General features: G+C 52.1%; 2 long non-coding RNA genes across 2 annotated transcripts; one reads left to right on the forward strand and one right to left on the reverse strand.

Moving 5' to 3' along the window:
* Nucleotides 1–303: 303 nt before the first annotated feature.
* LOC125616468 lies at nucleotides 304–17,136 on the forward strand. The gene is made up of 3 exons (XR_007347093.1): nucleotides 304–614; nucleotides 3,018–3,130; nucleotides 17,031–17,136. It is a non-coding gene; the product is annotated as an uncharacterized LOC125616468 (long non-coding RNA).
* LOC125616467 lies at nucleotides 14,041–24,716 on the reverse strand. The gene is made up of 3 exons (XR_007347092.1): nucleotides 24,503–24,716; nucleotides 20,607–20,802; nucleotides 14,041–17,326 (listed from the first exon to the last, which is right to left on the reverse strand). It is a non-coding gene; the product is annotated as an uncharacterized LOC125616467 (long non-coding RNA).
* Nucleotides 24,717–25,260: the final 544 nt, after the last annotated feature.

The raw sequence follows: 25,260 nt of genomic DNA on the forward strand, positions 1-25,260 counted from the left end.
CTTGCATGGCTGGCTGCCCGGGGAGCTTGGCTGGGCTGCCGATACCATGTCCTGGCTCTCCTCCCGTGGTCCTTGAGCCTTGACTGGGCTTCTTCCAGCACACCAGCTGGGTTCTAAAAGGGAGTATTTCAAATATTCCAAAGCAGAAGCTGCAGATATCTTAAGATCTAATCTTGAAAGTTACAGTGTAATTGCCACCGTATCCTATAGGTTGAAGCAAGTGACAGGCCAGCCTAATTCAAGGACTGTGAGAATAGACCCTAGCTCTTGGTGGGAGGAGTTGCAAAGCATTCTGGCCATTTTTAATGTAACACAGGCCAGTGTGAGCCTACAAGAGAATGATCCACAGGTCTACCAAGACACTTGCTGGGCATGGGGTGCAGGGTCCATGTTCTGGGCTTGGCTTCAGAGGGTTTGCAATGGGGTCCAGAAGGGGAGGGACATCTTGCATTTTATCAAAAAGGTCTGAGCAGGCCACCAGACCACAAGTTTCCCAGTGGTATAATCCTCTTCTAAATTTCCCCTCCCTTTGTAGGTAGTGGAGAATCCCCTAATAACAATGCAACATACTGAGTTCTCACAGGTGGCCTGAATTCTCCTGATGGCCCTAGGCGGTAAGTGTTGTGATGTTCATTTTACAGGTGAAGCAACTGAGTTTAAGTGACTCTCTTACTCTCTTACTCTTGTGTGTTTTGTGCTGATTTTCTGCACACACACACACAAAAGATATCTGTTCACGTCTGCCCAAGGAGAAGGAAGATGTCATGACCTCCTTAGAGGAGAGACCCCATAATGGGTGGAAATTTCACTCCAACCCCCAGGAAAGGTGGCTCAGGGCATGGTGGTATCCTTGGGCCCTGGCAGCCTGAGGGGGTCTTGGGCCACAACAGAGTCTGGGACCGTGAGGTTCAAGCCCCTCAGGATGAGAAGACGGGGAGTAAAGGGAGAGATGGTTGACTGCAGAAACCATGAGCTGGTGACCACCATCCCCACCACCCTGCTCATGCACTGGTGATATTAATAAAAATAATTTATGTCATGTGACTGCTTTTTAACTAGCTGCTTTCAAGACTTAAGACCAGGATTATAAAAGGCATGCATTTATAAATTATTAGCCCAGAGCTCATAAGCACATATACTTTGGGGAACACTTTGGTAGCACTTTAAATTAATTTATTGTCATTCATTCCAGCTGTCTGTGATGTAAACCTTCAGCTATAAATTTGTACCATCATCTGACACACCATTAACTAAGGTGCTGCCCGAGCCAGAGCACATAATAAAACATTTGAGTACAATTTCTGTAGGGACAAATGTCTCCCCTCTCCTCCCTCTCCTTTCTCCTCTCTCCTCCTCTCCTCTTCTCTCTCCTCCCCTCTGCCTCTCCCCTCTCTTCTAGTGACAAGCAACATGGAAAGAAGGCAGGTGTTTGAGACTTGTGTTGGCAAAGGAGTGAGCATGAGTGAGAACCATCCTTCCCTGTGGCTCTCCACAGAACTCATGGGTTTCCACCCCATTGTACAGATGGGGCATCAGAGGTTCAGAGAGGGCATGAGTTGGTCTAAGACCACACAGCCAGTTGAAACCGTGATGTCCACATGCCTTACTGGTTGGCAGACTGAGTCTATCCTCCTGAGAACTTTGGCCTAGGCACAAGTGACCCTCCAGAAAGAGGAAAAAGGTGAAAAAAGGAAAAGGAAGTGACACGGGGACAGAACAGAAGCAGAGGGAAACGGGCAGAGATTGAGTGGAGGGGAAAAGGAGGGTAGAAAACTGCACCACGTCTCACATCAGACAGCTTCCGCCCCTGCACCTGCTGAGGTCCATCCAGGCATCAGGAGACCTGAGCTCAGGGGTGAGGCCTGCCTCAGTCCAGCTGTGTGGCCATCAGCCTGTCTGCAGCTCCCTCATGCTGGCTTCAGTTTCTCCACTGGTAAATGAGATCTGCTGACCCTTTGGCCCTGACTTTGATAGTTCTCCAAATCAGAGTGGACCAGGCTGAGGGAGGTTTGCAGGGAATGCTGTGTTGGGGCCAGGCCAGAATGGTGAGAATGTTCCAGAAGGGCTCCCTGGCTCTTTTCCAGAGGCCAACCAGCCAGCATTGCTCCATGACGGGAAAGTGGTGGTGCTCAGAAGTCCTCTGGACTCTGGAAGTTCCATCCAGGGAGCTGAGAATGCATACCCGTGCCCCAAACTGCAAGGGGCAGTACTTCAGGCCTCCACCTGAGATAAGGCACCATCATGCACAACTCACTGCTTAGCCTCTTGCCCTCCTCCCTGGGAGCCTTAACCATCCTGGGAAATCTCTGGCATCCTGGGAGAACTGGGTGTCTCCTCCTGATGGTCCCGTATCTTTCTATTGTTCCGTTAAGGTCAGGGGTATGTCTTTCTAAGAACTCATTTGTCTACCTGTTGCATTTCTCTCAAGTCTTACGGAGGAGATGCTGAGCGTGGACAGTAACAGTACTTGGTGTTGACAGGTAATATGGCAATCAGTCTCACCTCTCAGTGGCACAGTGTCTAGCATAAAGCAGAAAATAACTGGTGCAGGAGGCCTTCCCATTGGTGATGAATCTGGATTTCATGTCCACCTTTTGTCTCTGGACATCTGCCAGGGTCCCTGACACCCAATAACTTCAGCTCTGGGTTCATGGCCTCTCTTTTGGTGACTGGACTTTTCAGATTGGTGTCATAGTCTCCCCACATGTCTCACCAGCCTGGAGGGGGTCCTCAGAGATCACAGGGGCAGCAAAGTCTTTGAGAAAAGGAGTTTTTCATTGGCCTCTGGGGTTCAAGAAGCCACCCCCCAACTGGCTTACCTAATAGATGTGGGGTCAGGTGTTGGGATGAGTGGGCATGTGAAGTGGGGGGACAAAGAGCAGATGATCAGCTGGAAGGTAATTTGTCCAGCAGCAGGGCTCAGCACAGTATCCAGATCCACGGGACATGCAGGTAGACCCTGCCCAGCCCCTGCCCTTCAGGGACTCACTGTGACTTTTGCCTTGACGTTATCCAAGCAGGTATGTGGACCCTGGCATCTGAAGGAGAAGGATGAGGGACTGGGACAGGAGTGCCTGTGGCCTGTGGCCTCTTGCTCAGCGCTGGATTCTGCATCAACCCCTCCACACTGGTACTCGCGTCTCCTCTTATCTCCAGCCAGACCTTGAAGAGCCAAGAACCAGTTCTATTAATCAATTATCTGCTGCCTGAGCTGAAAGCAGGGCTGCCTGGCCAGATAAAGCCCTGGGGGAGGGCAGGGGAGCAGGAGACAGGGCTTGGAAGGGGAATTGCCCCTCATCTCAAGTGGGCACCCTGTGAGGAGTGTGCATGGTCACACTCACACCAGGGTGCACATCTTTGGACAAACACAGTCACCTCTCCCTTGCGCAGCCCCTCCTATCTGCATCCTCTTGTGCATGTGAACCCACTACTACATCTGAACCCCCCAGGCAGCACATGCCCTGCACACAGTCCCCCACACCCAACGGAGACACAGCCCCTTCTAACACCTGCCAACAGGAACTGCCCCCCCTACCCACTGTCCTGCATGCACCTGGCCACACCTTGACAATCACACACCACCACAACCTCCACACACAAGCCTCACCAGCAGTACTAGGCTGAGGGCTTCTTTCATATTCTCCAACATGGCAGAGGTGCCAACCCAGGTGGCCTCATGACATTTCTGAGGACAGGTAGACCATAATCTGCAGCTGGTTGGTTTGGTCTGAATTTTTCGCTGTGAAATCAGGAGACCTGGATTCCAGTCACTGGCCATAGAGAGCTCTTCCTGATTCAGACCTCAGTTTCCTCATCATTTGGCTGGGAACAGTGCTGGGTAGTATGGCAGTTAGCCCAGGGGCTGTTCCCAGGATCCAATCCTATGCTGTCAGGGACATGAGGATGCGTTGCGGACACAGAGAGGATCTGTTTGTGTTGTTAGTGCTTTTTTGCCGCCATTGTTGCTTATTGACCAGGGTCCTTTGGAACACTGGGAAGCCCTGCCTGGAGGCTTGTGATCAGAAAACCACTACCTGATCCTGACGATGCTGAAGATCCTCCCCCCATTCCTGTCCCAAGTCACCCCAGCCTTGATGGGAACCTGAGCCTCAGGCTGTTCTGCAACCACCTTCCCAGGCAGGGGGCACTAGGCCTGCCCAGCCAGGCCTGGCTATGTCCTAACCCACACCAGGACTCCCTCCAGCAAAGCTCTGGAGAGTTTGGGTGCAGAGTGTGTTTCTAGTGCATCTGCTTCCTGCCACAGATGGCAAGGAGAAGGGTGGCAGTATGAGGGTGACATTACACTCAGGGGGCCAGGAGAACCCTGAGGGCCCAGGGCCGGGAAGCAGCTTGGAGGGGTGGGAGTTGCAGGCCAAGGTGGGGGACAGCAGCGGCCGTGTGTGTGTGGTTGGGGAGTGTGCAGCGTGCAGGTGAGCAAGTCAGTGTGGGCGTCAGGAGTGTGGCCATAGCGTGTCACGTGAGGCGTGGGAGTTCTGGAGAGGATCAGGAAGTTGTGTGTGTGTGGGAGGTGCAGGTCTGTGTCAGCAGACATGGGAGCATGGCTGTGTGGACATGTGTGTGTAAGCATCTGTGCCATCTGGGAGTGTGAGGATTATGTGTGTAGATGTCATTTTGGTGTCTGAGAGTGGCCACATAATGAGTGTGCCCGACCTTGTGTGAGGGTGTGTGAGGGTGAGGGTGACACTTCTGCAGTGCCTGGGGATTGGAGATATGGTGTGTATGTGTGTGTTGTGTTGTGTGTTGTGTGCTTCATGCAGCAGGGCTGCTGCAGGGGGCGTGGTGTATGTGTGTGTGTGTGTACTGTGTGTGGCAGGCCTGCTGGGGGTGGGGTGGGTGTGTGCTTCTTTGTGGGCTTGCGTGAGTGCGGGGTGCAGCGTGGTGTGGGGGCATGTGGCAAGGCGGGGAGGGCGTGCGAGTGCGGGGTGCAGCGTGGTGTGGGGGCATGTGGCAAGGCGGGGAGGGCGTGCGGGCTGGCGGCCAGGCGCTTCCCACTCCCCTGCATGGTGGCTGGGCTGACAGCCGGGCGGAGAAGAAAACTAGACGTCAGGGAAATCAGTCAGAGACAAATCGATTCCTTTAGAGGTGAGAAAAAGCAGATGCTGCGGCTGCTGGTGGCCTGTTAGGCTCTGAGCCACTTCCCTCCCAGCCTCCCCCGCTCCTCGAGCTGCCAACCCCCCTCCCCGTCTTTGTTAGGGGCCCTGCTGTGGGCTCTGCTTGGCTCTCACCCCAGCCCTTCCTGCAGCAGGGCAAACGTGGGCATGGAGCGCCACGCAGGTATGTGTGCACGCGTGTGCCCGTGTGTGCATGCGTGTGTGTGTGTGTGTGCGCCTGTGTGTGTAAGTGGGAGGCACGGACTTAGTCATGGCCTCAACCCTCCGCCACGGCAGAGCCCTCCTTGTAGACCTCAGGGACAGTTGGTCACTGACTTGCCCAAGGACACCCAGGGAGCCAGAGACAGGCTGGACCAGGGACATGAAGAGCCACCCAGGCATCAGCAGCTTGGTTCCTTCTTGTCACCTGGCGAGAGCGTCTGTTCCTCAATCCTGCTCTCTGTTCAGCTGGCTCAGCTCAGCCAGGCTCCAGTGGGAGCCCAAAGGTGGCCCTGTGGCCTCACGCTGTGGTGTGATGTTGGGGGTCCCCAGACTCAGGAGCTCACGTCAGTTGCCAACAAAGATGTTACTGGGGGGAAGATGTCTGACCTCCTAATTGGGTCTTGCTGACCCCTCCGTTGTCAGGGGAACCCCCTCCAGGCCCTGTTCTCTGCACCCCCTTTTCCACTGGATCCCAATGCCCAAAACAAATCAGGAAACCACAGCTCAGCCTGTGGCTTCTTAGGGCTGGTGCCTCTCCTGTGTGCAGGGCTCCGCCTCCAGAGCATCCCCATGTTCTCACTGAAGCCAGCACTGTAAGCATCCGGGAACAGACCCTGCCTGCAGGGAGCCTCTCACCTAGTGCAGGGGGAAGAGCGCACAGGAAGGGTTCTCACAGCTGACCTGGCCTCCTCCCCACCCAGACTTCTAGGGTCCCATCTCCTCTCTGGGAGAGGTGCTGCTCCCAGCTCTGACGAATCTGCTCCTTCAGGAATGCCTCCTGCATTTCTGCTGGCCCCTCCAGCTCCTCCAGGGAGCTGTCCCTGAGATCTGGGACTGCCACCACCCCTCCTCCACCTTCCACCCTACCTAGGACCAGTGGTTTCATCTTTCTTCTTTTCTCAGGCTTCCAGGCTTTGCCTAGCACAGATGCCCTGATATCTTGGTGTGAAATCTCTGAGGCTGAGCTGCTCAGTTGAGCAGATGGTAGGAGAGGTGGCTTGGTGTCTACACTGCCTACCTCTCTGCCCATGAAGACCCTTGAAGGAGTTGCCCTCAACTCCTCATGCTCAGGCACATTTTGACATGCCTCCACTTGCCTGAGCTGGGCATGCTCTGCATCTGGAACTTACATTGGAAGATCTATGTTCCCATCCCTGGCTGTGTGTCCTGAGAGAGGCACTAAACCTCTCTGGCCCTTGTTTCCTCCACAACTAAAGGGATGAGGATTCAGGCTTTGCTCACCCCAGAGGTACAGGGCAGGCAACTGACATTAGAACTGCTGGGAGTATCAGCTGTGTTTTGGTTACTGGTGCTCAGGGGGCTGGCCCATGAAGCCCTTTCCAACCCCCACCCCTGGCCTGGATTCCCAGTGTACAGCCAGATGGGAGAGGCCAAGGATCGATTTACAAACATTGATTGAACCAATTTGGGGCCAAGCCCTGTTGTAGGCAGACAGCATTTGGCATATTGCCTGGCTCATGGGATGTGTTCAAAGAAATGACTCCGGAGAGAGGAACAGATGGCCTCGAGGGGGTGGACACTGCTGGATATCCCCTGCCCCCAGGGAGCTTACAGTCTCACTAGGACTTTGCAGGTAGAACAGGAGAGTGAGCTCTGACTCCAGCTCTGCTTCTGACCCACTCCTGGCCTTCCTGTTTATCCCTCAATAAAATCAAGCGCTGGAGCTCCGTGACCTTGAAGACCATTTCCTGCTGTGATATTAATACCACCACTAATAATAACAGTAGCGGTGGAGGCAGGAGCAAGCATCCTAATATTAGCTGCACCTGTTGAGAGCCCGTCCATGTGTGATGATGTCAGCCCTCCAGAGCCCTCCCTGCTCCCTGAACCGCATTCATCAGCTCCACGGTGATGATGGGAGGAATTGCTGCTCAGCTGCTTGTCCGGAGGGGCCACGAGCCGCACAGACATCAAGGCTATTTTGGTTGAGCTCTGAAGATGGCAAGGGACAGAGGGGCTCAAGGAATGGAGGAGGGCCAAGTGACAAGCCCCATCTTCGGAGCCTGGGTGAATGAAACCAGGGTGTTTCAGAGCCGGGCGTGTGGTGTAGACCTTTTGGGAACCAGGGAGCACGGGGTGCATCCGTTCTGGAGCTGCAGTTCACACGTAGTGACGCTGTGTATATCCAGGTCCCTTGCTTCTAACTTGATTCTATTCCGTGCAAACTACCGCATCCCTTCTTCCTCTCTGTGTGTCTGGCCTGGACCTGAGTCCCTGATCTTCAAAGATGTGGCCGCCCCATGGTCTCCAAGTTCCTCTTGACTTCTCTCCCAGACCTCTTGGCGACCCGCCAGCCCAATTCACTCTGCACAGCACAGTGGAAGTCATCTTTCTGCCCCGCCTCTTCCCATAACACTGTCTGCCTCTGGATTGGCTGACCTTTGGTCAGGCTCCACCCCTCATCCAATCAGCTATGGTAGGCGGGAACCTCCTCCAATCAGTGGATCCCAAATTGGGCCTCAGGACTCTTTCACTCTTCTAAGTTGCTGGGAGCCCCCAAGTTGTTTCGGTTACATGGTTAACAACGTGTCTCTCAATTTTTATCATATTAGAAACGGAAATAGAGAAGTTATAAAATATTTGTTAATTCTTTAAGACTACCAAGACTACGTGAACATAGGTAACGTATTTTTCATAAAGTGTTTCCTAAAAGGGAGAAATTTGAGCAGAACAGTAGCATCACTACATTTGTGCTACTCTTTAGTGATTCACTTCAGAGGAGACAGCTGGGTTCTCGTGCTTGCTTCTGCATTCAATCTGTTGAGCTATCTCATGTCACCCTTAGAAGGTGCCACAGTGTGCTTGTAAAAGAGAGGGCGTCATTGGTAAATAAGGCCTTCAACTTCACAGACCTTGTGAAAGAACCAGTGTCTTAGATGGTGTCTGATGTCCCCGCAGGGCCTCTTGGTCGGGCCACCTGCCTCAACCTGAAAAATAGCAGAGGAACCTACAAAACAACCCAAGGAATACCTGGTTCCAGAGCTCAGCAATCCAGGCCTGGAGCTGGGATTGAGATGGGTGGCAATGGGGTTGGGAGCAACTTCCTGGAGGACACATGAGGTGAAGGAAGCCATGAGAGATGAGCATATTTGGGGGAGGCAGAAGAGGAGAGGGGAAGTGTTCCAGGTGGTAGGAAGTGACTGGCACATCTTCAAAGTGGAAGGGTAAGGCTTCGGGCCTAGTGTGGCTGAGACCTTTAGGCCCCAAGCACTGACAAGGTCACACTCCCACCCTGCATAACTCAAAATAAAATTCATTTTCCATAATGACACTAAACTTCCTTGTATGTTGGAGTTAAAACAGCATCCTTCTAGTTTCAGGATTGGAAGATTGTGGATAAGTGTGCAGAAGCCAAACACATTCCATTTCTTTGTGCCATGCTGTTACTGCTTGAGTGGGGCTTGCTCCATGGCCTGGGACACATGTGGGCACTCATGGTGAGTGATGAGAAGTCCAGGTGGGGGCAGGAGCCTAGGAAGCCCCTGTCAGCACTCCCAGGGCACTCACGACTCCGGGTGACCACTGTGGAGGGAGGGAGGGTCTGAGCAACCTGACTTGGCGACTTGGCATTGCCTTCTCAGGAGTGAGGGAGTAGAAGCCCTTGCCTGGCTTGGAACACCTGAATCTGATCGGAGTGACCCCTCAGCCTTGGGACTTTCCATGTTCTTGTAGGGCATGGATCTTGGAGGGTGATGGAGGTTGCTCAGGAAGGGTGACCCCCACCCCAGCATAGAGCTAGAGGACCAAGGCTGGGTCAGGGGTGGATGTCATAGCTTAGAGGTGTATGATGATCTGTGGAAACACTAATTTCTGAACCCTGGCTCTTCCCTTTATTCTGTTCCTCAGTTTCCTTTTCTGTAAATCAGGAATGGTGACTCCCAGAATCATGGTTGTGTGAGGTTAAGGCAAAATGAGATAAGGATAATGCATCAGATGCACAAAAGGAGGCCTGAGCTCGTCTCATTGCTCTCGTTCATTGCTAGAGATTCAGTCCTGGGTCACAGGAATTTGGATGAAAGAAAGAGAGAGAGAAAAAAAAGAGGATATTAGTGGTTCCTGGGATAGGAGTCCCTTTCCTAGGCAAGGCCAGGTTCAACTACCTTCTTTCACAGTTGAAAAAAAACTAAGACTCAGAGAGGGGAAGAGACATGTTTAAGGTCACAGAGCAAGCTAAAGCCTGAGCTAAATCCTGAATCAAGGCTCTGCTACCATTGGCCAAGGGACCTACAGTGAGTAAGACCTGGCGGATATCTGAGAGAGGAGGTCAGACCTTCCTCGGTGTGTGTGTGTGTGTGTGTGTGTGTGAAGTCAGGGGACTCTCTTCTTCCCAGGGCTTTTTCTTCTTGCTGCCAGGGTTGTAGCAGGTGAGTGACCTGCCTGGCCTCTGGATACCTTGTCTATTTATTGGGATTTCTGGGCAGCCTGAGCTCCCATAGGGAGGTGGTGTCTTCTAGCCCCTGCTGTAGTGAAGCCATTCTGGTTTCACAGGGACTTTCATGAAAGTCCAGACTGGAGACGAGAGCAGAAGATTGGCAGAGATGGGAGAAGGGGCCATGTCATGCCTCCTTTCCACCCCCAGACTGGAGGGGTACCTTCCTTTCCTCTCCTGCTGACTTCTTCCAGGCAAGGTGACTCTGTCTGACCATGAGCTTGTTTGGCAAAGCCTCTGGAAGCCAATTATTCTGTTTTCCTCCAAGAGTGACTCAAAGCATGACTTGTGGGGCAATGGCCACAGCTGCACCTGGGAGCTGGCCAGAACTGCAGTCTCAGAGCCACCCAGGTCCACTCTCCTCCAAGTCAGAACCCCTGCAATCTGTGCTTTATCAGCCCTCTTCTGAGTTTAAACTGATCCATTTTGCACTATTTCTTACCAAAAAGATGACATTCAATAGGACCAGGATTAAAAGGGGATGAGTGTTTCCTGATGGCACTTGGAAACCTATTTAAGCTGTTCACTTGTCCATCACCCATCCATCCATCTCTCCACCCACCCACCCCCGACTCTTTTACACTTAGTAGACAATGAGTTGGACCAAGAAGCTGACATGAGACAGCTGGGAATGCCTGGCCCCTCCGGCTTACCATGAGGTGCTACTGTGGCAGAGGACATGTCCTTTTGTACCAGTGGTTCCTGAGGCCAGTCACTTGCATCATATGATTGTGTCTCTGGTGCGTAAGCCTAAAAAAGCCACCTCAATATGGTGTGTCCAAGGGGGAACGTGGAGGAGATAGCATGTCCTTGACCTCTGTAGTGTGCCAGATGTTTTCACAGGTGCTATGGCATGTGGCTCTCCCAACTGCCCTTCATAATGGGCATTATTCTCATTTTACAGATGAGGAGGCCGAGGCTCAAAGATACCAAGGCTGAAGAGCCTGTAAAGGGCAAAGCCAAGATTTGAAGCAAAGCCACTTCCTCCTGATCCCGGAGTCTTTACCCTTTTTTTCTGTTTCATGTTGCCTTCTTCTCTGTGGACCTGGGGATTGACAGGGAGAAGTTAAAGGACAGGCTGATTTTGGACGTACTTCTAATTATCTGTGCTGCCTAGAGATTAGAATGATGCTGGTGAGGTGGTGAGCTTCCTGTCACTAGAGCTATGCAAGCAGAGACTAGGAATCCCCTGCCCTGGTAGTTGCCAGGTCTAATCTCCTGATCATTTTGGGGGAGGATAGCAGACTTAATGGTGGGGTGCAAGAGGCCAGAGGCACAGGAAGTGAACATCTGGGTGGGTCCTAAGTGTTTGTGACTCCACTCAGCCTCTGTGGACCTTTCGGGGAGGGATTCCTGTTGTGCATCTGGCAGATTGCTGAGCCACCAATGCGATTGTGGTGGTTTAAAATCATGGCTGCTCTCTCATTAATTTCCTTTTGAATGTGACCAAAGAGAAACTAAGACAATACAGCTGGCACGGCTTCCATGTTGCTCACTAAAACATTTGCTCTTGTAGTCCTGAGCCATTGCTTCAATAGGAAGCATCATTCTCTGAAGGCTGCCATGCTGTGGGGAAGCTCAAGTTGCAAATAGAGGCCATGACTAGGCCCTGCTGGTGACAGTCCCAGCAGAGCACAGCCATCTGTCCTTCCCAGCAACTCCTTCCAATGCAAGTGCAAGTATTATGTGCCCAGATTTTGCAAGTCAAGTTTCAGGCAGACCATGGCAGGGATGATGTGGGCCTGCTCCATGGTGTTGGGGCCTTGGCTGGAGAAATAGCTGGAGAGGCCAGATGGTTGAGCTCTGCTGGGATTGGCAGCATCAGGGCCTAGTCATGGCCTCTGTGTGCAACTTGAGCTTCCCCCCAGCATGGCAGCCTCTGGAGGATGATGTTTCCTACTGGTCTGGCCTTTTTTCTCCTGACTCAGGACTTCTGGAGTTACCCAGCTATGTGACTTTGGATCACTCCCTTCTCTTCCTGGGCCTCACTTTTGCTATCTGTAAGAGGAAGGAGTTGTGTCAACTGATGTCTAAGAACCTTTTCTGCTCTAAGACACTCAGGCTGACTTTAGTGTTTTTGTATCCAGGAGTGACTTGTCCACAGGACACCTGCTGCTCCTCTCCAAGCTGACTCTGCCCTAGCTGGGAACTACCTAGGAGACCCATGTCCCTGAGTCTAGGCAGCAAGATCAACACAGAGAAAGGAGGAAGAGGCACTATCCAGGGTTGAAAGGTCCAGACAGGGGGCGAGAGCAGTCACACCCAGCTTGACACTCTTTTGCCTCAGGGGGGTGCCAGCAGTGTGGCAAGATGCTGGGCTACCTTTAGCTGTGGTTTCAGGAGCAGCTCTGGGCAGTAGTGGGCTCCTCGGGCGCCCAGACTTCTGGTGGTCCAGCCTCTGCTACTCGTCCTTGTTACTTATGTAAATGATCAGATTTCTCTTTTGCACTTGCTACCAGAAATCTCAGTTTTAAGGTTTTGACACTTTGAAACAACATTTAAGACTTTAGAGTCTTTGTTTTGGAATTAGTCAGATTTTTGGCATTTAATATCCTTTGTTCTGTTTTCTTCTTATGTCTCTATCCATTTCTAATTTATGTTTTATTGTGGTGTTTTATGTATCCTTATAAATCTCTCATAGATGTGTAAAGGCTCCCTCCAAGTCATTTTTGGAGGTGGGAGACCAGGCAAGTCAGGTATAGGTGTACACGCAGATACTCCAGAACACGACACTCCCAGGCTGACCCAGAGTGCGGGTGCTGGCCGCACTCTTGGTCACAGAGGCCTGTCTCACTCTAGACTCTGGCCACACAGACCCCTGGCAGTCTGAGCTCTGCCATGTGTGGTCCTCTCCTAACAAGAAGGGGCCTGGCTCCCGGCCTTCTTCCTGAGCTGCTGGCCTCACCACACTACTCTTGGCCTCTTGACTGGCCTGGTCTCTGTGGTTCCTGACCCCTGCCTTGTCTTCCTTCTGTGTTGATGCTTATTACTGCTCCTGAGAAACTGGCTCGGCTCCCTCCTCGGCTAAGACCTTGACCTTGTACTCTGGATGCAGGCTGATGCCAGTTGCCATAGGCAACGACACTTAGCCATCCAGGCTGGCCCACTGGTTTTTCTCTGGCCTAGGCCTGGTGGCTGACCTCCAGCCCTGAGGACTGGCTCTGGACAGCTCAAGTCAGGAGCAGGGCTGGGAGCTAGTCATATAGCAGGGGTGGGGCTAAGCTCTAATAGGGGAAGCACAGTGGTGATAAAACAGGTGTAGTATTGTGTCATCATTTAATCTCTGGAGATACACATTTACTCCAAGAGGGTAATCTGAGCACCATTTGACCAATGCGGAAATAGAGTTTCAAGGAAATGTGATTTGCCCAAGGTTATAAGGTCAAAGGACGAGAGAGCTTTTGCCTTAACTTTGTGCTGGGTGCCCTCTGTTCCAACTCCATCCCAGGAGATGGACAGGGGAGTTTCTAGGCACTTCTGGAAGAGAGGGTCATTGAGGGCTGCAATCTTCTGGGAACCCCATGCCCAGAGAGTGTCACCAATTCAGTGTCATCAAGAGGCATATGGATTGCTTGGTTCCTTCCTTCTGCTCTGCAAGGCATCATTGGTGAGGGAGAGTCAGTCTGCATGCTCTGATTATCTGCCTGCTGTATGCAGAAGAGGGGAAATGAGAAAAGGTACTGAGTTTGGGGCAATGTACTTCCTGCCTCAGGGAGGGTTGTTTTCAGGATCTCTATCTGCATTCAGAGCCTGGCCCTCTGATGTAGTGACTCTGCCATATGCTTTTCCTAGAGTTGAGCCCTCTGTCCATCCCATGAGGCCGTAATGTTCAGAGCAAGTCACTTTGGAGGTGGTGGTAGCAGTGGAAATACAAGAACCCCCACCCTAGCCTGAGTATCAAGACAGCTGCTGTTGGTCCCTCTCTAAGTGACCTCAAACATATCCCCTAAGTCCTGGGGCCAGAGTTTTCTCATCTGTTAAATGGGACCCCAAATCCTGGTGCATCTTCCTCTTGGTGGTGTTGTGATAACCAGCATCTATTTGTTCTAAAACGTTTCCCCATCTCTCATCTGAAATGCTGTGCAGAATTGATTCCCCAGGAGACCTCCGCGTACCTCCTCCCGCTGCCTCTCCTTGCTGAAAGCAACAAAATCCCTCCAAAAAACAAAAGACATCAGTGCATCAGAATTCATGGGGTGGATGACAGCGTTTGAATTGGAAATCACCGAGGTGGTCTGGTTTCTATTCGTTATCAGAGCTTTATTCATGCAACAGGAATCTGCTAAGGTTTGGTGCAGTTCTCCAAATATTTATCGAGTGCCTTCTCCTTGTTCAGCCACGTGCTGGATCTGGAGATGTGATCAACCATTCTGTCAGGGGGAAAGCCTTGACCTCCAAGTCCTGGCTCTACTCCTTGCCACCTGGGTGACCTTGGGCAAGTCACCTCCCTTCTCTGTGCTTCAATTTTCATGATAAGAAAATGTGAAGATTTTTTTTTTTTATTAACAGCCACTGAAATACCATGTGTAGTTATTGTTTTATTAGGAACAATAAGAAGACATGGCCCTGCTCACGGGGCAGTCATGGTTCAGTAAGTGAATAGCTAAGATCCTGGGAGCTGGAGGTGGGGAGGGCAGCACTCAGGAGAAGCTGTGGCTCGGGAGCAGGGGATATCCTTGAATAGGTAATGACTTCCTAGCATAGCGATGACCCTGCCCAGCCCTTCAGAAGGAAGGTGCATGTGGAATTTGGAGAAGCCCCTGCTAGGTTTTGGGGGATACGGATCTCATCTGTACTAGCCCTCTTACTCAGCTACTGCCTCAAATTCTCCTGTTTTTGGTATTTTGGGGTGGGGTTCAGGAGGCAAAGGGCTGCAGTGGCAGTGGTTTGGTTCTCTGGAGGGTTTATGATGAGGTGGCTGCAGAAGCGAGGTGAGGGGAAAATTCTGAGGAGGAGGGCAAGGCTGGGGTAGCTTGAGAGCAGCCCTCACACTCGCCTCCCATTTTCCATGTCCACTGCTGAGCCTCCACTGGCTCAGGAGTTTGAACAGGACAGGGAGGCAGCGTGGTTCTGAGTTTCAGTGGTGATCAGAAAAGAGGGGTGTCTGGTTCTCAGGCTGCATGGGCAAGATTGGATTGGGCGAGGGGTGGGGAAGGCAGGTGGGAGATGCAAAAGATACTCAGGCAGTTGGGACAATTGAGCAGGTCAGAGGGACTAACCTTTTGATGTAGGAAAGGGTCTTTAGATCTGCCAGGCTGGATGCAGTACCCATCAGGTCCCTGGTCCTAAAGCCATTGCCTTCTATGTTCCCTAGTTCCTCCCTTGCCCCTTCATCTTCAGTAACCACCCATTTCTATCCTGTCACGTGCTCTGTGAGTGTGGTCCCTATGGATGGAAGCATAGAATACACTCATTCACTGGCTCCTGGCTGAGTTCAGCCAGTGTGAGGTGTTACACTTAATAATTCTGCACAACTCATTATACCGTAGCCTGAAACAACCAGTGTTTGAATTTGCCTACAGATGCCATGGGTCACAAATTTGGAAGGTGCATTGTGGGAATGGCTTGCCTCTATTCCACAGCATCTGGGATCTCAGGCTGGGGATGGACCCATCTGAAGTCTCCCTCACTCACATGTGTTACAATGGATGCGCTGTGCTGGGAGCTCAGTTGTGAAAGCTTGGAGTCACCTGTATGTGGCCTCTCCACATGGCTTCTTGGGCTTCCTCCCAGCATGGTGGCCACCTTCCAAGAGAGCATCCCGGAGAGGTTAGGTGGCCTCTTTTTTTATGATCTAACATTTAAAATCACAGTGTCACTTCTGCTGTAATCACAACTATATCCAGATTCAAGAAGTTGAAGCAGTAGAAAAAGACTTTGTAGAAGGGGAGATATTGAAGCAGCCATTTGAAAAATGTGATCTGCCCCAGGATTGACTGGCTGGAGGTCAGTAATTGCTGGCTTGTGGTCATGGCTGCTCTGATCCTGCTGGGATTCAGAAATCATTCCCTGCCCTTTCATTGTTAGCCCTCAGGGTGCTAGCAGATCCCTCTGTTGCAAACCCTGGGGGTGATTACCAGCCCTTTCTGGTGTCTTTTAACCCTGCCCATACATTTTTTTTTAAAAAAGTTCTTTCATCATATATTCTGTCACCTTCTTAAGTGCCAGGACTGTCATGATATACCAAATGTATAGAAAGCATCTGGGCTCAGAGTGCCCCAAGCCCCCAGGGAATGCCTACAGGAGGCAGGGTTAGAACTTTGCTCTCCCAGCTCCGTATCCTGTGCCCTTTCCCAAGGAGCTGCTCATGCTGCTCATGCTTTGTGGTCAGGAGGAAGCCATCAGCCCTGCAGACCCCAACTGAGTCCAGGAGCCAGTCCTCCTGAAGCCTTCAAGCACCTGCTCTGCTGGCTGGACCCAGTTGCTGGCCAGATGTGACTTCATGAACTGCATCTGCAGGCTGGGGGGACTCCTGGAAGCCCACCAGGCCCTCACCATGCTTGGGTCCACTAACTGAGGGATGGACAGCAAAGTGGGGTAGGTGATACACACTCCCACAGGTGCACATGTACCTGGGCCACTAGGTCTAAGAACGCTACTGCTGCCCAGACAAGCACTTAGACTGGGGAGGTGAAGTGACTAGCCCAGGGCTCCAGAGCGCAGAGTTCCCAGCTTTGCATCCATCCCGCCTACACCAGGGCAGCCCCTTGTAGGCTTTAAAGGGCTCTCCCTTCTCACTTGATGAAGAATTATGGTGATGATGATGGTGGTGATGATGGTGATGATGTTGATGGTGACAGTGAAGAATGGTGGTGACGATAGTGATGATGATGACGGTGATGATGATAGTGACGGTGATGGTGATACTGGTGGTGATAGTGAGGGATGGTGGTGCTGATGGCAGTGATAGTGATGGAGAGAGCAACAAAGCACTTGAAATGCTTGATCTCACTTTTTCTTCTTAAGAGTACACAGAAATGCGGGAGGGTCTCTCTCAGGGCTGCAAGTTTAGGGGGTGTCAGGGATAAGCACCTCTCTAATGTGCCAGGGGCCTTTGCTTGCTCAGCCACTGTCCTCAATATCCCTGTGATGTAGTTCGTGTCTTAGACGATGACAAAAGCCTTAGAGGTGAAGTGACCTGTTCCAGGTGACATGATTAGTGACAGGCAGAGCCAGGATTGGAACCCAGCTTTATTCGACTCTTCAACTCCAGTGCTGGCTCTGTTCTTTTTACCCCCCATCCGCAGGGGCTTGAGCGGATCAGGCGGCTTGGCTTGCCAGAGGTGCAGTGAAGCAGGGGCAGCCGACGGCACAGGTATTTGGGGGACGCTGTTGATGGAGTCAATGAGAAAGTGCCTCCTGGGGATGAGGAGTGGAGTGGCAAGCCTCAGGTGAGCAGAGCCACTCACCTGGATGTTCCCTTTTCCCCTTTTCTAGGGGGGAAAAACAAATAGAACATCTGACAGCAAAGCCAGGCTGTGCGATATTTCTATTCCCAGATCAAATCACAGCGCAGGGAATGCGTTATCATCAACGTGATTACCTTGGGGGACAGAGACAGAGAGTTTTATTAAATGAGACAATCTTGCTAAAAGGAAGCCTTACATTAGACTTTGGGCCTTAAATAACATTAGTGTCAGGAGCTGACAAACACTCGGCACGCGGTGTCTGAAAGCTCGGAAGCCAGCGCCTCAGTGGGGTCGCTGGGGCTGGTGCGTCCAGTGTAGAGACCGGTGAGGCAGCCCTCCACCCTGTGGCCGCCACACCCGGCCAGTGGCTCTTTGTCACCACACAGAGCAGTTCAGGCCCAGCTATTCTCTCATGCCAGCAGGGACTACCTTCTTGGTGACACTGGGGGCTGGGAATACTCTGTGGCACTAAAAGAGAGAGACTTGCACTTCTTACTTGGGGAACAGAGATCCTGAGACTCTACAGGCCCCCAGTGGAGGCAAAGGTTTGGTTTCCACATGGGATTCACACTCCCCTCCATGATGAGGGGCCTCTGTTGTCCTGGGGCTCTGCAGTGATAGTAGAGCCTGTGTCCCTCAGCGGGCTAGGGTGTGTACTTTGGGGATAGAAGGTCCACGACGTTTGAGTTCAGGTCCTGCTTCACCACACTTGTGACCTTGAGCCTGTTACTTAATGTCTTTGGATGTCCATTTCCTTGCCTATAAAATGGGTTAACAGGTACTGACTTCATAGGGACTGAATGAGTTGGTCCAGAAAGCTCCTAGTTCAGAGCCTGGCACACAAGGAGTGTCTGTCATGTTCTCTTTACTCTGTCTTGGCTCTTGTCCCTGCCCTGTGTCCCCTGCCCCTAATGTATCACTGGTATGGTTTGAATATTGAATGGATCTCAAAACGATTTGTGTTAAAGGTTTGGCCCCAGATTCTGGTGCTACTGGGAGGTGGTGGGGCTTGGTAGAAGGAGGTTAGGTCGCTGGGGGCATAGTGTTTGAAGAGGACATTGGAAGCCTGGCTGCTCCTTTTTCTTTCTCTTTCCTTTAGGCTCTGGTGAAGTGAGCTGTTTGCTGCACCTCGAGCTTGCCACGATGATGTGCCACCTTGTCACGGGCCCAAAGCAACTGGGCCAACTGACCATGGATTGGAACTTCTGAAATAAACCTTTCTTCCTTATAAGTTGTCACAGGTACTTGTTATAGTAACAGAAAGCTGACTAATACAATTTCATACCTACTTCCCAGAGAAAGATTTCTGGTTGCTGGAGGGTGAATTTCTCCAGACCTTTGTGTGAAAAAGCATTTCACAGAGATCTTATTTCATTCATATTATAGATCTAGGGGCTCCCAGAGGTCATCCCATTATAGATGGGAGGTCTGAGACTTCAAACAGGGCCAGCACACCTTGAGTTAAAGCCCTATGTCTCCTATTTTTCTCCACCCTGGAATAATTCACTGAGGGATGTTAAAGATAATAATTCTCATTTAGTGACGACTTACACGTAATGGACCTGGGGCTGTCTTATGTGGTGGATGACCCTATGTAACCAGTGAGATGGTATTTCCAGTAATAGAGGGGTAAACTGAGGCTCAGAATGGTTAATTGACTGGTCCAACTTGTCCACCAATAGGAGGTAGAGCCGGGACTGGAAGCTCCACCCACCTGTCTCAGGCCTGGTTCAGCAGACAGTAGCTCCTGACGCCTCAAAGCAGAGGACTCCTGATCACAAGGCCAACACTTTTTGAGCTCCATTCTCTCTGTTTACCTTGAAGAATTGGATTAACCTCTCTGAGCCTTAGTTACCTCACTTATAAAGCAGAGGTGATAATCCACTGGATAGTTCCAGTGCTGATCATTGGGCAGCCCATAATCCTGGAGCCTCTCAGGAATGCTAGGGGTCATCTGACCCAGCCCCTACTTGACACTCAGAGGGGTCAAGAACCTTGCAAGTGGCTGGACCAGGAGAACTAGAGGAGAGATTCAGTCCATGAGTCCAGGTGTCACTGTGCAATCCTAAACCTCAGTTCTCTCCTTGGAAGGGCTTGCATTGCCCAACACTGGCTTACTCTGCTCCTCTGTGGCCCTGTCACCTTCTCTCCACCAGGTGCGGGTCACTCCTGAACTGCCTCCACCACCCCTGCCAGAGCACCTGGGGCAGGGCTGGGCTGTAGGGAGCTCTGGGCTCTGCCGTTGACCAGGCGTCTGCATCCTTCCTTCTGCCTCTCAGCCTCAGAAGGGACCGTGATCTTCTCTAGTAGAAGCTGGACATGTTTATCTTTCTCAAACTAGATTCTGTGCCAATCTCCTGCTGTAGTGGATGCTTCTAGACATGGCACAAAACATCATCAAATGAGTTTGGGAAAGGCTGGGTTAAACAAAGCTGCCAGCTCTCATTTCCTAACTCATCTTCTGTGAACTAATTGGAGTGCAAAGGAGTATGGAGTCATATAAAGCAAATATCAGCTGTCACCACCCTCCATCATTCTCACCTTGCGGAGCAAGCTACGTGTCCTTGCACAACTCTCCTCATGCTTACAAATGCACATGCAAGCACCTACATGCAAACACACACATGTGCACACAGGGTATTTAAGAATGTGTCCTGTTTTCTCCTGGGGCCTCATCTGAGCCTTTCATACTGACCAGCTTTGCTATGTTGCTCTCCCCAATACTGGGCCTTTTTCATTCCCTCAGCACACCTTGGGGAAGCCTCTGGCTAGGGCCGGACTAGACGGCCTCACACATGGCTTTTGGTGACTCTTGGGTCAGCTTGGGCAGCTCCACATGGTGGGTGGATGCTGAGCAGCTTAAAATAGATAACATTCCTGAGAATGACATTCAGGAACTAAATTGCCTGTTGCCCTGGGGGCTGGCTCAGTCTGAAATGCACCTGGGTGGGCAAGTGCCATGGGGTCTCACCTCTTCCCTGACCATGCCACGGACAGCCATGGTCTGTAGAGAGCTAGCAGATTACGTAACAGGGGAAGCATGTGGCTTGGCACCTGTCCAGGGAGGCTTGATAGGTCCCCACAGCCCTGAGGCCTCTCCCAACTCTGGTCCTTTCTGGTCCTGGGTTTGATGGACAGTTGGCCTGGCTGCTCCACTCAGAACTTGTCTGTGCCACAGGTGGCTTTCTGCTCTACTCATCCCTTTCATCCTGAGGCCCAGACAGTCAGGGACATGTTGGGAGATACAGCAGAGGTGGCCCACACTCTAGGTTCTCACGGCCCTGCCTGGCCTCCACCACGTGACTTCAGGTGGGCCACCACACTTTCTGGGGAGATAGACCTCAGTGCCAGAAGACCTTGGATTGAGTCCTGGGTCTGCCACCCCAATACTGTCAGAGCCTAGGACACTCTTACCTTCCTAAGTCTGTATTTTCCAAATTCATTGGCACTTGGTCCTTGTTCTTGTCTGGGTCAGAAGCCCCTTTGAGGAGGCTGGTCCTGGTCCTCAGAGCTGTGTAGAAATGCTCGTGTGACCGTGATGGGTAGAGATGAGCAACGAAGACTGGCAGCAGTGACCCTCTGGTGTCATGGTTCATATTTTGAGCACTTCCTGGACATAAAGTCATGCATCAGGTTTGAAAGGGGAGTGGTGGGGACACAGAAGATGGAGACAAATAAACTGATGCCCTCTGGGAGCATTGTTCCTGGAGGAAGGACCAGGACACTAAGGTGGCCACAAGACCAGGTGAATGTCTGAAAAGGTGGGAGCTGGGGAGACTGATGGACTGAACTCTGGACCCAGAATGGCCAGGGAGGGCTCCCTGAGGATAATTGGGAAGGGGAATGAGGAGAGGGCATTCTGGGGGTGGAGGTGGCGTGGGCAGGTATTAGAGCCAGCTGCACATTTGTGTTGAGAGGTGGCTTGGGGATCTTGGTGAGGGGCTGTGGTTGACCTTTGCCTCCACTGTCAGCACAGCTCTGATGCAAGCACCAGAGAGCAGCAGCCACCACTTCCACTCTGGAGAGCGAGGGGATGCTGGCTTCTGTCCTCATGACTTCCACTGGCCAGAGCAGGCCGAGGGATAAACAGCCCTCACGGTTAATGACCATCCACGCTGCCATTTTATGACTTTGCAGCTGAATGCTCCCCGAGGGAGAGTCCACATTATGGATTCCAACTTAATGATCTGGGGTAATGATTTAAATGGTGGGGTCTCAGTTGGCTGGAGGATGGGAGCAAAAGCCACTGGGAGGACAATGGGACCCCCCAGGAGCAAGGCCCAGGGTTCTTCCAAGGATAGGACTGACCTGAGCAGAGCCATGGGCCAGATGGAACTGGCTGCTTTTTGTGCCACTCTCCCAGGTTTATGTACCCAAAGTGCACTCACTGTCTATCACTGGCTGCTCTCGGTCCTACCTTCCCAGGGCCAGGCAGGGTGGGACATTTTAGAGTGGGAGATTCTAAGAGATGCTCCATCTGTCCGTTGCCTTAGGTCACTCGTCTGGCCTCTCACCTATGTGCTTTTTTTTTTTTAATGGTGGCACTGGGGATTACATCCAGGATGCTCTATCTCTGAGCTACATCACCAACCCCACACCCCTGCCCCGCAACCCTGCCTTTTTTTTTTTTTTAAAAAACTTGAGACAAGGCCTTGCTAAGTTGCTGAGGCTGGCCTTGAACTTGTGATCCTCCTGCATGAGCCTCCCAAGGATTCACTAGGCTTACAGGCAGGTGCCATGATGGCCAGCTTCCTGTTTGCTCTAGCTCAAGCCACCCTGCTCCACAGGAGCACCCCCTCACTTTCTCCATACACATCTCCCTGCCCATGTCCTGCCTGTTGATTAGCTCACCTCTTCCAAGAAGGCCTCACACACTAAGGGCTTCCTCTCCCGTCTGTCAATCTCTCCAGGATCAGGGACATTCCTGAGTCTGCCTTGGTCCCTAACCAGGCTGGGAGCCTGGGCTGAAGCAGCGGGGAACATTTCTGGACCTCCCAAAGCCCAGTGTGCTGTGGGTATGTGGAGACCCCTGTGGTGTGCTCTGCATGCAGCTTTTCCTGGTAGATAATGTACCCTCGGTAGACAAGTGCCGAGGGTGGCCACCCTCACTAGCCCCCTCTTTGCAGAGGCCTAAGTGCGGGGCTCTGGAGACTGACTGTCTGGGTTCAAAACTACCTCTGTGGCTTATAAGTCTGTAACAGGCAAATGTCTTGAGCTCTTTTGCCTCAGTTCCGCCTGGTGTGGATGGCGATGGCAGTGGCTACTGGGCGTTAACATGTGGAAAGTTCTCACTGGGGTGTCAGCACCCAGAAGGAGCTCCCAGTTCACTAGTGCATCTTGGCACATCTGGGTGAACCCTGGGTGTTGTATGTGCATGACCCATTAAGAGGCAGCAGAGTGGACCAGCCAAGGGTTTTGAGTACAAGCTGGTTGCACACATTTGACTCCTGGCAGCTTGCAATAGGACCTGGGAACATTTCCTCTGTCTGTGAAAGGCTGATCCTAACAATAGCAGCCACTTCCTGGGGTTACTACTACTTTGACTGAGTTAATGTAAGTGAGGTAGGTAGTGAAGGACCAGTACATAGCAAGCTCTCCATGAATGTAGGGTATTGTCAAATCCATTTGACAGTTGGGAAACAGAGTCATATAGAGGGGAAATGACTTCTGAAAGGAAATCATTTAAATCTAGCTCCATCTGAACACGAATCCAAGGCATTTTCCTCTCTAGCTCCCCCCTACCACCCTGGACAGGGGTCAGTTTCAGAGTTTCTCAGATCCCCAAACCTCTCTTACCCATTTCTCACCACTGGAAAAACCTGGCCACCCTCTCCCCGATCCAGCACTTATTAGTTAATTGAACCTTCATGAATTGAAGTCTGGAGGGCACCCTGTCCTCCAGGAAGCAGAGTCAGCCAAGGCCACTGGCTGACCTTGGTGGGTGTGATGGGTCCCTGAGTAATCAATCCCCTTTATGGCCAAGGCCACCAATTTTCTCCCTCTTAGATTCGCTCTCCTGAATCCTGTGCATCCACTCAGCACCTGGTCAGGAAGCTGGGCCAACTTCCCTCCCATCTGATTTTATTCTGCTGCTGTCTGGCTGCCCAGTCACGTGGAGAGTTTGTCAAGAGCAGCGCGGTCTCTGCTGCTGCCCTGTCCTCTGTGGAGTGCTGAGTGGGCAAGCAGGGTCTGTCGGCTCCGTGTGGGGACGTTGCTTGCCTGTGAGAATAGCCCGCAGACCCCGTGGTGGGAGCAAGCCATTCTTCTCCACCATAGGCTGCTGGGTGGGCAAGGCCACCTCTCAGGCTCAGGTGGGGGGTGTGGCCTAGAATGGCCCTGAGGTTCTGCTGAAGAGCAAGTCCTTTGGGGTGAGGTCAGATCACACTAAACTCTCATTGCCACCATGGCTGGTAACTGACAGGCTGCACTTCACCATGAGGAGGTGCCAAGTGCAAATCTGTTACAATCTGCCCATATATTCTTGATCATTCCTGTACTTGAGAGTGGGCCAGACTTAGTGACTTGCCATCTCCCCTCCTCCAGGACAGAGGGTGACCCTGGTCATCATAGAAATAATGACAATCCTTGCTTCTACTCATTGAGCACCTCATAGAGGCCAGGTACTGGGCAAAGCTGTTACCTGTAGCCCTGAAGCAGCTCACTTGAGTCTCAAACCTGCCAGTGGGGTAGCTAGTCCCAACATCCCCTTCTCAAAGAAAGGAAAACAGGCCCAGAGGGAAAGAGCAAAGCAGTCACGGTATCCACTAGTAGGTCCAAAGACTGGCTTGGACCTCCATGATTTGTCCCGGGAGTCTGGGTCTTGGCCACTCTGCTGCCCTGTAATAGGATGCTCCTTGCAGGTGACTGTAAGAGAGGACCAGGGGACCAGGAGGGCACAGTGGACTCTGGAGCTCTGAACCTGTCCCTGGGAGGCAGGAGAAGAAGTCTCTTCTTGCAGCACACTCCACTCTTCACGGTGGGTCAGGCAGTTATGGGGTCGTCGAGGAGTTTGTGACACAGGGACTCTGGAAGCTGACCTGGAGTCCTTGGCTAAGCTGCACACAGTAGACATCTTGACAGAGTGTTTTGAAAACATGGTTGAAGCAGGGCTGTGGTGTTCACGGAATTTTCACAGCTGTCTCAGGAATTCTCCCCTCCCTTGGGTGTGCCAGGCGGGGGACACCCCTCACCCCCCCAGGCCCCAGAGCAGATCCTGGAGGCCTACTGGACCCTCTGCTCCCAGGTCCCCCTGTTCCACCAGTTGCTGGGAGTCCTGCCTCCTTGGTTCTTTCTGCTTCCCCCCTCCTTACCTACCTCCCGTCTCCTGCTGGCCACATGCATGGCTTCCCACCTGCTTCCGTCCACCCGGGTGCTCTTCCCTCTGACACTTCTTCACCTTGCACCTGAGGGTCTTCCTAGGGCCCAGTAGAGATAATCCTCTTCCTTCACCATTGGTCTCCACGGCCTCACGGACAAGTACAAATCCCCGAGTGTGTCCTTGAACCAGAAAAGTTCTCTGGGGGCAGTGGCAGTAATCAGAGAAGACTTTTTGGAGGAAGTGACAACTGGGCTAAAGGACGATGGAGAGTTTATGCCACATACCACACAGGAAAGGCACTCTGGGACAACAGTGGCTCAGGCCCTTCCTGAGGTGCCCCCCACCCTCCATCCCTGTGCCTGTGGGATTTCCGAAAGGAAGCAGAGCTGCGGGGCCATGCTTCCGGTCCTCACTGTGGACTTTCTGGGAAATACCACGGGAGGGCAGGAGGTGGGCGGTCATCCACACAGGAAGGGGGTGCACGGGACTGGATTTGCTGAGCCCAGATAAATGGCCCCAGGAACGCCCTAGAGAGGAAGTCCCTGAGCTTGGAGGCCTCCTGTGCGGGGGTGATAGCACTTGTTTGGGAGAACACAGGTATTGACCGAAGCCGCCACACAGGCTGGAGATAAAAGAAAGGGCTGGCAGAAGGTTGGCTCTCAGGAGCAAGGCAGCACCAAGCAGGGCCAGAAGAGCCATTGCAGCTCTCCCTCAATGGGCAAATGGAGATGCCCCATGGGGGCTTGGGGC

This window comes from Marmota marmota, unplaced genomic scaffold (genome assembly GCF_001458135.2).
Source record: "Marmota marmota marmota unplaced genomic scaffold, marMar, whole genome shotgun sequence".
Lineage (NCBI taxonomy): Eukaryota > Metazoa > Chordata > Mammalia > Rodentia > Sciuridae > Marmota > Marmota marmota.